Source organism: Calliopsis andreniformis, chromosome 11 (assembly GCF_051401765.1).
Source record: "Calliopsis andreniformis isolate RMS-2024a chromosome 11, iyCalAndr_principal, whole genome shotgun sequence".
NCBI classification, from domain to species: Eukaryota; Metazoa; Arthropoda; class Insecta; order Hymenoptera; family Andrenidae; genus Calliopsis; species Calliopsis andreniformis.
Window position 1 is genome coordinate 14542457 of NC_135072.1, and position 13237 is coordinate 14555693.

Genomic DNA, 13237 nt, shown 5'->3' on the forward strand with positions numbered 1-13237 from the left:
TAGGGCGTTGCTCCTCCAGATCGCAATAGCTAGGTCCTTAGAAGTAAACGCCAGAAGCATAAAATACGATATAACTACAACAGCGTTTCCATCGTATAAAACGAATAATTGCAACCAGTGTGAAAGTGATACTCATTTCTCCTTTCCGGGCAACCTAGGCTTCACTCTAGGGCCTGGCTCCACTAGATCGAATAGCTAGGGCCTTAGAGGTCAACGCCAGAAGCATAAAATACAATATAAATACAACAGTTTTTCCATCGTATAAAACGAATAATTGCAACCAGTCTGAAACTTATGGTCATTTCTACTTTCCTAGCAACATAGGCTTCACCCTAGGGCGTTGCTCGAACAGATTGAATAGTTAGGACCTTAGAACTCTACGCCCGAGCCATAAAATGCAAAAAAAATACAACAGTGTTTCCATCATATAACAGGAATAATTGCGACCAGTTTGAAAGTGATGGCCCATTCTACATTCCGAGCAACCTAGGATTCACTCTAGGGCGTTGCTCCACCAGATCGAATAGTTAGGTCCTTAGAAGTCAACGCCAGAAGCATAAAATACGATATAAATACAACAGTTTTTCCACCGTATAACAAGATTAGTAGCAACCAGTTTGAAAGTGATGGTCATTTCTCCTTTCCGGGCAACCTAGGCTTCACTCTAGGGCGTTGCTCCACTAGATCGAGTAGCTAGGGCCTTAGAAGTCAACGCCAGAAGCATAAAATACAATATAAATACAACAGTGTTTCCATCGTATAAAACGAATAATTGCAACCAGTATGAAACTTATGGTCATTTCTACTTTCCGAGCAAGCTAGTATTCACCATAGGGCGTTGCTCCAACAGATTGAATAGTTAGGACCTTAGAAGTGAACGCCCGAACCATAAAATGCAAAAAAATACAACAGTGTTTCCATCATATAACAGGAATAATTGCAACCAGTTTGAAAGTGATGGCCAATTCTACGTTCCGGGCAAACTAGGCTTCTATCTAGGGCGTTGCTCCACCAGATCGAATAGATAGTGCCTTAGAAGTCAACGCCAGAAGCATAAAATAAAATATAAATACAACAGTGTTTCCATCGTATAAAACGAATAATTGCAACCAGTATGAAACTTATGGTCATTTCTACTTTCCGAGCAACCTAGGCTTCACCCTAGGGCCTTGCTCCAACAGATTGAATAGTTAGGGCCTTAGAAGTCAACGCCCGAACCATAAAATGCAAAAAAAATACAACAGTGTTTCCATCATATAACAGGAATAATTGCAACCAATTTGGAAAGTGATGGCCAATTCTACGTTCAGGGCAACCTAGGCTTCACTCTAAGGCGTTGGTCCACCATATCGAATAGTTAGTGCCTTAGAAGTCAACGCCAGAAGCATAAAATACAGTATAAATACAACAGCTTTTCCATCGTATAAAACGAATAATTGCAACCAGTATGAAACTTATGGTCATTTCTACATTCCGAGCAACCTAGGATTCACTCTAGGGCGTTGCTCCACCAGATCGAATAGTTAGGTCCTTAGAAGTAAACGCCAGAAGCATAAAATTCGATATAAATACAACAGCGTTTCCATCGTATAAAACGAATAATTGCAACAAGTGTGAAAGTTATGGTCATTTCTACATTCCGAGCAACCTAGGATTCACTCTACGGCGTTGCTCCACCATATCGAATAGTTACGTCCTTAGAAGTCAACGCCAGAAGCATAAAATACGATATAAATACAACAGTTCTTCCATCGTATAACAAGATTAGTAGCAACCAGTTTGAAAGTGATGGTCATTTCTCCTTTCCGGGCAACCTAGGCATCACTCTAGGGCGTTGCTCCAACAGATTGAATAGTTAGGGCCTTAGAAGTCAACATCCGAACCATAAAATGCAAAAAAAATACAACAGTGTTTCCATCATATAACAGGAATAATTGCAACCAATTTGGAAAGTGATGGCCAATTCTACGTTCCGGGCAACCTAGGCTTCGCTCTAGGGCGTTGCTCCACCATATCGAATAGTTAGTGCCTTAGAAGTCAACGCCAGAAGCATAAAATGCAATATAAATACAACAGCTTTTCCATCGTATAAAAGGAATAATTGCAAACAGTGTAAAAGTAATAGTCATTTCTACGTTCCGGGCAAGCTCGGCTTCACCCTAGGCTGTTGTTCCACCAGATCGAATAGTTAGGGCCTAAGAAGTGAACGCCAGAAGCATAAAATGCAATAAAAATACAACAGTTTTTCCATCGTATAACAAGATTAATTGCAACCAGTTTGAAAGTGATAGTCATTTCTCCTTTCCGGGCAACCTAGGCTTCACTCTAGGGCCTGGCTCCACTAGATCGAATAGCTAGGGCCTTAGAAGTCAACGCCAGAAGCATAAAATACAATATAAATACAACAGTTTTTCCATCGTATAAAACGAATAATTGCAACCAGTATGAAACTGATGGTCATTTCTACTTTCCGAGCAACCTAGGCTTCACCCTAGGGCGTTGCTCCAACAGATTAAATAGTTAGGGCCTTAGAAGTCAAGGCCCGAAGCATAAAATGCAATAAAAATACAACAGTGTTTCCATCGTATAAAACAAATAATTGCAACCAGTATGAAACTGATGGTCATTTCTACTTTCCGAGCAACCTAGGCTTCACCCTAGGGCGTTGCTCCAACAGATTAAATAGTTAGGGCCATAGAAGTCAAGGCCCGAAGCATAAAATGCAATAAAAATACAACAGTGTTTCCATCGTATAAAACGAATAATTGCAACCAGTATGAAACTTATGGTCATTTCTACTTTCCTAGCAACCTAGGCTTCACCCTAGGGCGTTGCTCCAACAGATTGAATAGTTAGCGCCTTAGAACTCTACGCCCAAGCCATAAAATGCAAAAAAAATACAACAGTGTTTCCATCATTTAACAGGAATAATTGCGACCAGTTTGGAAGTGATGGCCAATTCTACGTTCCGGGCAACCTAGGCTTCACTCTAGGGCGTTGCTCCAACAGATCGAATAGTTAGTGCCTTAGATGTCAATGCCAGAAGCATAAAATACAATATAAATACAACAGCTTTTCCATCGTATAAAACGAATAATTGCAACAAGTGTGAAAGTTATGGTCATTTCTACATTCCGAGCAACCTAGGATTCACTCTAGGGCGTTGCTCCACCAGATCGAATAGTTAGGTCCTTAGAAGTCAACGCCCGAACCATAAAATGCAAAAAAAATACAACAGTGTTTCCATCATATAACAGGGATAATTGCAACCAATTTGGAAAGTGATGGCCAATTCTACGTTCCGGGCAACCTAGGCTTCACTCTAGGGCGTTGCTCCACCAGATCGAATAGTTAGGTCCTTAGAAGTAAACGCCAGAAGCATAAAATCCGATAAAATACAACAGCGTTTCCATCGTATAAAACGAATAATTGCAACCAGTGTGAAAGTTATGGTCATTTCTACATTCCGAGCAATCTAGGATTCACTCTAGGGCGTTGCTCCACCAGATCGAATTGTTAGGTCCTTAGAAGTAAACGCCAGAAGCATAAAATACGATATAAATACAACAGCGTTTCCATCGTATAAAACGAATAATTGCAACAAGTGTGAAAGTTATGGTCATTTCTACATTCCGAGCAACCTAGGATTCACTATAGGGCGTTGCTCCACCAGATCGAATAGTTAGGTCCTTAGAAGTAAACGCCAGAAGCATAAAATACGATGTAACTGCAACAGCGTTTCCATCGTATAAAACGAATAATTGCAACCAGTGTGAAAGTTATGGTCATTTCTACATTCCGAGCAACCTAGGATTCACTCTAGGGCGTTGCTCCACCAGATCGAATAGTTAGGTCCTTAGAATTCAACGCCAGAAGCATAAAATACAATATAAATACAACAGTTTTTCCATCGTATAACAAGATTAATTGCAACCAGTTTGAAAGTGATGCTCATTTCTCCTTTCCGGGCAACCTAGGCTTCACTCTAGGGCGTTGCTCCACCAGATCGAATAGTTCGGGCCTTAGAAGTCAACGCCCGAAGCATAAAATGCAATAAAAATACAACAGTGTATCCATCGTATAAAACGAATAATTGCACCCAGTATGAAACTTATGGTCATTTCTACTTTCCGAGCAACCTAGGCTTCACCCTAGGGCCTTGCTCCAACAGAGTGAATAGTTAGTGCCTTAGAAGTCAACGCCAGAAGCATAAAATACAATATAAATACAACAGCTTTTCCATCGTATAAAACGAATAATTGCAACCAGTGTGAAAGTTATGGTCATTTCTACATTCCGAGCAACCTAGGATTCACTCTAGGGCGTTGCTCCACCAGATCGGATAGTTAGGTCCTTAGAAGTAAACGCCAGAAGCATAAAATACGATATAACTACAACAGCGTTTCCATCGTATAAAACGAATAATTGCAACCAGTGTGAAAGTTATGGTCATTTCTACATTCCGAGCAACCTAGGATTCACTCCAGGGCGTTGCTCCACCAGATCGAATAGTTAGGTCCTTAGAAGTCAACGCCAGAAGCATAAAATACGATATAAATACAACAGTTTTTCCATCGTCTAACAAGATTAGTAGCAACCAGGTTGAAAGTGATGGTCATTTCTCCTTTCCGGGCAACCTAGGCTTCATTCTAGGGCGTTGCTCCACTAGATCGAATAGCTAGGGCCTTAGAAGTCAACGCCAGAAGCATAAAATACAATATAAATACAACAGTGTTTCCATCGTATAAAACGAATAATTGCAACCAGTATGAAACTTATGGTCATTTCTACTTTCCGAGCAAGCTAGGCTTCACCATAGGGCGTTGCTCCAACAGATTGAATAGTTAGGACCTTAGAAGTGAACGGCCGAACCATAAAACGCAAAAAAATACAACAGTGTTTCCATCATATATCAGGAATAATTGCAACCAGTTTGTAAGTGATGGCCAATTCTACGTTCCGGGCAAACTAGGATTCTATCTAGGGCGTTGCTCCACCAGATCGAATAGATAGTGCCTTAGAAGTCAACGCCAGAGGCATAAATTAAAATATAAATACAACAGTTTTTCCATCGTATAAAACGAATAATTGCAACCAGTATGAAACTTATGGTCATTTCTACTTTCCGAGCAACCTAGGCTTCACCCTAGGGCCTTGCTCCAACAGATTGAATAGTTAGGGCCTTAGAAGTCAACGCCCGAACCATAAAATGCAAAAAAAAATACAACAGTGTTTCCATCATATAACAGGAATAATTGCAATCAATTTGGAAAGTGATGGCCAATTCTACGTTCCGGGCAACCTAGGCTTCACTCTAGGGCGTTGCTCCACCATATCGAATAGTTAGTGCCTTAGAAGTCAACGCTAGAAGCATAAAATACAATATAAATACAACAGCTTTTCCATCGTATAAAACGAATAATTGCAACCAGTATGAAACTTATGGTCATTTCTACTTTCCTAGCAACATAGGCTTCACCCTAGGGCGTTGCTCCAACAGATCGAATAGTTAGGTCCTTATAAGTAAACGCCAGAAGCATAAAGTACGACATAAATACAACAGCGTTTCCATCGTATAAAACGAATAATTGCAACAAGTGTGAAAGATATGGTCATTTCTACATTCCGAGCAACCTAGGATTCACTCTAGGGCGTTGCTCCACCATATCGAATAGTTAGTGTCTTAGAAGTCAACGCTAGAAGCATAAAATACAATATAAATACAACAGCTTTTCCATCGTATAAAACGAATAATTGCAACCAGTATGAAACTTATGGTCATTTCTACTTTCCTAGCAACATAGGCTTCACCCTAGGGCGTTGCTCCAACAGATTGAATAGTTAGGGCCTTAGAACTCTACGCCCGAGCCATAAAATGCAAAAAAAATACAACAGTGTTTCCATCATATAACAGGAATAATTGCGACCAGTTTGAAAGTGATGGCCCATTCTACGTTCCGGGCAACCTAGGCTTCACTCTAGGGCGTTGCTCCAACAGATCGAATAGTTAGTGCCTTACAAGTCAACGCCAGAAGCATAAAATACAATATAAATACAACAGCTTTTCCATCGTATAAAACGAATAATTGCAACAAGTGTGAAAGTTATGGTCATTTCTACATTCCGAGCAACCTAGGATTCACCCTAGGGCGTTGCTCCTCCAGATCGCAATAGCTAGGTCCTTAGAAGTAAACGCCAGAAGCATAAAATACGATATAACTACAACAGCGTTTCCATCGTATAAAACGAATAATTGCAACCAGTGTGAAAGTGATAGTCATTTCTCCTTTCCGGGCAACCTAGGCTTCACTCTAGGGCCTGGCTCCACTAGATCGAATAGCTAGGGCCTTAGAGGTCAACGCCAGAAGCATAAAATACAATATAAATACAACAGTTTTTCCATCGTATAAAACGAATAATTGCAACCAGTCTGAAACTTATGGTCATTTCTACTTTCCTAGCAACATAGGCTTCACCCTAGGGCGTTGCTCGAACAGATTGAATAGTTAGGACCTTAGAACTCTACGCCCGAGCCATAAAATGCAAAAAAAATACAACAGTGTTTCCATCATATAACAGGAATAATTGCGACCAGTTTGAAAGTGATGGCCCATTCTACATTCCGAGCAACCTAGGATTCACTCTAGGGCGTTGCTCCACCAGATCGAATAGTTAGGTCCTTAGAAGTCAACGCCAGAAGCATAAAATACGATATAAATACAACAGTTTTTCCACCGTATAACAAGATTAGTAGCAACCAGTTTGAAAGTGATGGTCATTTCTCCTTTCCGGGCAACCTAGGCTTCACTCTAGGGCGTTGCTCCACTAGATCGAGTAGCTAGGGCCTTAGAAGTCAACGCCAGAAGCATAAAATACAATATAAATACAACAGTGTTTCCATCGTATAAAACGAATAATTGCAACCAGTATGAAACTTATGGTCATTTCTACTTTCCGAGCAAGCTAGTATTCACCATAGGGCGTTGCTCCAACAGATTGAATAGTTAGGACCTTAGAAGTGAACGCCAGAAGCATAAAATGCAATAAAAATACAACAGTTTTTCCATCGTATAACAAGATTAATTGCAACCAGTTTGAAAGTGATAGTCATTTCTCCTTTCCGGGCAACCTAGGCTTCACTCTAGGGCCTGGCTCCACTAGATCGAATAGCTAGGGCCTTAGAAGTCAACGCCAGAAGCATAAAATACAATATAAATACAACAGTTTTTCCATCGTATAAAACGAATAATTGCAACCAGTATGAAACTGATGGTCATTTCTACTTTCCGAGCAACCTAGGCTTCACCCTAGGGCGTTGCTCCAACAGATTAAATAGTTAGGGCCTTAGAAGTCAAGGCCCGCAGCATAAAATGCAATAAAAATACAACAGTGTTTCCATCGTATAAAACAAATAATTGCAACCAGTATGAAACTGATGGTCATTTCTACTTTCCGAGCAACCTAGGCTTCACCCTAGGGCGTTGCTCCAACAGATTAAATAGTTAGGGCCATAGAAGTCAAGGCCCGAAGCATAAAATGCAATAAAAATACAACAGTGTTTCCATCGTATAAAACGAATAATTGCAACCAGTATGAAACTTATGGTCATTTCTACTTTCCTAGCAACCTAGGCTTCACCCTAGGGCGTTGCTCCAACAGATTGAATAGTTAGCGCCTTAGAACTCTACGCCCAAGCCATAAAATGCAAAAAAAATACAACAGTGTTTCCATCATTTAACAGGAATAATTGCGACCAGTTTGGAAGTGATGGCCAATTCTACGTTCCGGGCAACCTAGGCTTCACTCTAGGGCGTTGCTCCAACAGATCGAATAGTTAGTGCCTTAGATGTCAATGCCAGAAGCATAAAATACAATATAAATACAACAGCTTTTCCATCGTATAAAACGAATAATTGCAACAAGTGTGAAAGTTATGGTCATTTCTACATTCCGAGCAACCTAGGATTCACTCTAGGGCGTTGCTCCACCAGATCGAATAGTTAGGTCCTTAGAAGTCAACGCCCGAACCATAAAATGCAAAAAAAATACAACAGTGTTTCCATCATATAACAGGGATAATTGCAACCAATTTGGAAAGTGATGGCCAATTCTACGTTCCGGGCAACCTAGGCTTCACTCTAGGGCGTTGCTCCACCAGATCGAATAGTTAGGTCCTTAGAAGTAAACGCCAGAAGCATAAAATCCGATAAAATACAACAGCGTTTCCATCGTATAAAACGAATAATTGCAACCAGTGTGAAAGTTATGGTCATTTCTACATTCCGAGCAATCTAGGATTCACTCTAGGGCGTTGCTCCACCAGATCGAATTGTTAGGTCCTTAGAAGTAAACGCCAGAAGCATAAAATACGATATAAATACAACAGCGTTTCCATCGTATAAAACGAATAATTGCAACAAGTGTGAAAGTTATGGTCATTTCTACATTCCGAGCAACCTAGGATTCACTATAGGGCGTTGCTCCACCAGATCGAATAGTTAGGTCCTTAGAAGTAAACGCCAGAAGCATAAAATACGATGTAACTGCAACAGCGTTTCCATCGTATAAAACGAATAATTGCAACCAGTGTGAAAGTTATGGTCATTTCTACATTCCGAGCAACCTAGGATTCACTCTAGGGCGTTGCTCCACCAGATCGAATAGTTAGGTCCTTAGAATTCAACGCCAGAAGCATAAAATACAATATAAATACAACAGTTTTTCCATCGTATAACAAGATTAATTGCAACCAGTTTGAAAGTGATGGTCATTTCTCCTTTCCGGGCAACCTAGGCTTCACTCTAGGGCGTTGCTCCACCAGATCGAATAGTTCGGGCCTTAGAAGTCAACGCCCGAAGCATAAAATGCAATAAAAATACAACAGTGTATCCATCGTATAAAACGAATAATTGCACCCAGTATGAAACTTATGGTCATTTCTACTTTCCGAGCAACCTAGGCTTCACCCTAGGGCCTTGCTCCAACAGAGTGAATAGTTAGTGCCTTAGAAGTCAACGCCAGAAGCATAAAATACAATATAAATACAACAGCTTTTCCATCGTATAAAACGAATAATTGCAACCAGTGTGAAAGTTATGGTCATTTCTACATTCCGAGCAACCTAGGATTCACTCTAGGGCGTTGCTCCACCAGATCGGATAGTTAGGTCCTTAGAAGTAAACGCCAGAAGCATAAAATACGATATAACTACAACAGCGTTTCCATCGTATAAAACAAATAATTGCAACCAGTGTGAAAGTTATGGTCATTTCTACATTCCGAGCAACCTAGGATTCACTCCAGGGCGTTGCTCCACCAGATCGAATAGTTAGGTCCTTAGAAGTCAACGCCAGAAGCATAAAATACGATATAAATACAACAGTTTTTCCATCGTCTAACAAGATTAGTAGCAACCAGGTTGAAAGTGATGGTCATTTCTCCTTTCCGGGCAACCTAGGCTTCATTCTAGGGCGTTGCTCCACTAGATCGAATAGCTAGGGCCTTAGAAGTCAACGCCAGAAGCATAAAATACAATATAAATACAACAGTGTTTCCATCGTATAAAACGAATAATTGCAACCAGTATGAAACTTATGGTCATTTCTACTTTCCGAGCAAGCTAGGCTTCACCATAGGGCGTTGCTCCAACAGATTGAATAGTTAGGACCTTAGAAGTGAACGGCCGAACCATAAAACGCAAAAAAATACAACAGTGTTTCCATCATATATCAGGAATAATTGCAACCAGTTTGTAAGTGATGGCCAATTCTACGTTCCGGGCAAACTAGGTTTCTATCTAGGGCGTTGCTCCACCAGATCGAATAGATAGTGCCTTAGAAGTCAACGCCAGAGGCATAAATTAAAATATAAATACAACAGTTTTTCCATCGTATAAAACGAATAATTGCAACCAGTATGAAACTTATGGTCATTTCTACTTTCCGAGCAACCTAGGCTTCACCCTAGGGCCTTGCTCCAACAGATTGAATAGTTAGGGCCTTAGAAGTCAACGCCCGAACCATAAAATGCAAAAAAAAATACAACAGTGTTTCCATCATATAACAGGAATAATTGCAATCAATTTGGAAAGTGATGGCCAATTCTACGTTCCGGGCAACCTAGGCTTCACTCTAGGGCGTTGCTCCACCATATCGAATAGTTAGTGCCTTAGAAGTCAACGCTAGAAGCATAAAATACAATATAAATACAACAGCTTTTCCATCGTATAAAACGAATAATTGCAACCAGTATGAAACTTATGGTCATTTCTACTTTCCTAGCAACATAGGCTTCACCCTAGGGCGTTGCTCCAACAGATCGAATAGTTAGGTCCTTATAAGTAAACGCCAGAAGCATAAAATCCGATAAAATACAACAGCGTTTCCATCGTATAAAACGAATAATTGCAACCAGTGTGAAAGTTATGGTCATTTCTACATTCCGAGCAACCTAGGATTCACTCTAGGCCGTTGCTCCACCAGATCGAATAGTTAGGTCCTTAGAAGTAAACGCCAGAAGCATAAAATACGATATAAATCCAACAGCGTTTCCATCGTATAAAACGAATAATTGCAACAAGTGTGAAAGTTATGGTCATTTCTACATTCCGAGCAACCTAGGGTTCACTCTAGGGCCTTGCTCCACCAGATCGAATAGTTAGGTCCTTAGAAGTAAACGCCAGAAGCATAAAATGCGATGTAACTGCAACAGCGTTTCCATCGTATAAAACGAATAATTGCAACCAGTATGAAACTGATGGTCATTTCTACATTCCGAGCAACCTAGGCTTCACCATAGGGCGTTGCTCCAACAGATTGAATAGTTCGGGCCTTAGAAGTCAACGCCCGAAGCATAAAATGCAATAAAAATACAACAGTGTATCCATCGTATAAAACGAATAATTGCAACCAGTATGAAGCTGATGGTCATTTCTACTTTCCGAGCAACCTAGGCTTCACCCTAGGGCCTTGCTCCAACAGATTGAATAGTTAGGGCCTTAGAAGTCAACGCCCAAACCATAAAATGCAAAAAAAATACAACAGTGTTTACATCATATAACAGGAATAATTGCAACCAATTTGGAAAGTGATGGCCAATTCTACGTTCCGGGCAACATAGGCTTCACTCTAAGGCGTTGCTCCACCATATCGAATAGTTAGTGCCTTAGAAGTCAACGCCAGAAGCATAAAATACAATATAAATACAACAGCTTTTCCATCGTATAAAACGAATAATTGCAACCAGTATGTAACTTATGGTCATTTCTACTTTCCTAGCAACCTAGGCTTCACCCTAGGGCGTTGCTCCAACAGATTGAATAGTTAGGGCCTTAGAACTCTACGCCCGAGCCATAAAATGCAAAAAAAATACAACAGTGTTTCCATCATATAACAGGAATAATTGCGACCAGTTTGAAAGTGATGGCCAATTCTACGTTCCGGGCAACCTAGGCTTCACTCTAGGGCGGTGCTCCACCAGATCAAATAGTTAGGGCCTAAGAAGTAAACGCCAGTAGCATAAATTACAATATAAGTACAACAGATTTTCCATCGTATATAATGTATATTTGCAAACAGTGTGGAAGTAATGGTCACTTCTACATTCCGGGCAACCTAGGCTTCACTCTAGGGTGTTGCTCCACCAGATGGAATTGCTAGGGACATAGAATTCAATGCGAGAAGCATAAAATGCAAAATAAATAGATCAGTTTTTCCATTGTATAAAATGAATAACTGCAACCAGTGTGAAAGTACTGGTCATTCCTACGTTCCGGGTAACCTAGGCGTCACTCTAGGGCGTTGCTCCACCATATCTAGTAGCTCCGGCCTTAGAAGTCAACGCGAGAAGCACAAAATACAATAAAAATGAAGCAGTTTTTCCATCGTATAGCATGACTAGTTGCAACCAGTGCGAAAGTAATGATCATATCGACATTTCGGGCATCCTAGACTTAACTCTGAGGCGTTGCTCCACCAGATCGAAGAGTTAGGGCCTTAGAAGTCAACGCCAGAAGCATAAACTACAGAATAAATACAACAGTCTTTCCATCGTATAAAACGAATAATTGCAACCTGTGTGATGGTTATGGACATATCTACGTTCCGGGCAACCTAGGCTTCACTGTAGGGCGTTGCTCCACCAAGTCGAATAGTTAGGGCCTTAGAAGTCAACGCCCGAAGCATAAAATACAATATAAGTATAACAGTTTTTCCATCGTATAAAATGAATGATCGCGAACATTGTGAAAGTAATTGTCATTTCCACGTTCCGGGCAACCTACGCGTCACTCTAGGGCGTTGCTGCTCCACATCTGATAGCTACGGCCTTAGAAGTTAACGCTGCAAGCTTAAAATACAATGTAAATACAACAGCTTTGCCATCGTATAAAATGAATAATTGCAAACAGTGTGAAGGTAATGGTCGTTTCTACGTTCCGAGCAACCTAGGCTTCACTCTAGGGCGTTGCTCCACCAGATCGAATAGTTAGGGCCTTATAAGTCAACGCCAGAAGCATAAAATACAATAAAGATGCAACAGTTTTTCCATCATACAACAGGAATGACTGCAAACAGTGTGAAAGTACTGGTCATTTCTACGTTCCGGGTAACTTAGGTTTCACTCTAGGGCGTTGCTCCACCAGATCGAATAGTTAGGGCCTTAGATGTCAACGCCAGATGCATAAAATACAATAAAGCTGCAACAGTTTTTCCATCGTATAACAGGAATAATTGCAACCAGTGTGAAGGTAATGGTATGTTCTACGTTCCTGGCAACCTAGGCTTCACTCTAGGGCGTTGTTCCACCAGATCGAATAGTTAGGGCCTAAGAAGTCAACGCCAGGAGAATAAAATGCAACATAAGTACAACAGTTTACCATCGTATAGAATGAATAATTGCAAACATAGAGAAAGTAATGGTCATTTCTACGTGCCGGGCAACCTAGGCGTCACTCTAGGGCGTTGCTCCACCACATCGAATAGCTACGGCCTTAGAAGTCAACGCCTGAAGCAAAAAATGCAATAAAAATACAACAGTTTTTTCATCGTATAACAGGAATAATTGCAACAAGCGTGAAGGTAACGATCATTTCTACGTTACGGGCATCGCAGGCTTCACTCTAGGGCGTTTTTCCACCAGATCGAATAGTTTGGGCCTAAGAAGTCAACGCCAGAAGCATAAAATGCAAAATAAATAGAACAGCCTTTCCATCGTATAAAATGAATAATTGCAACCTGTG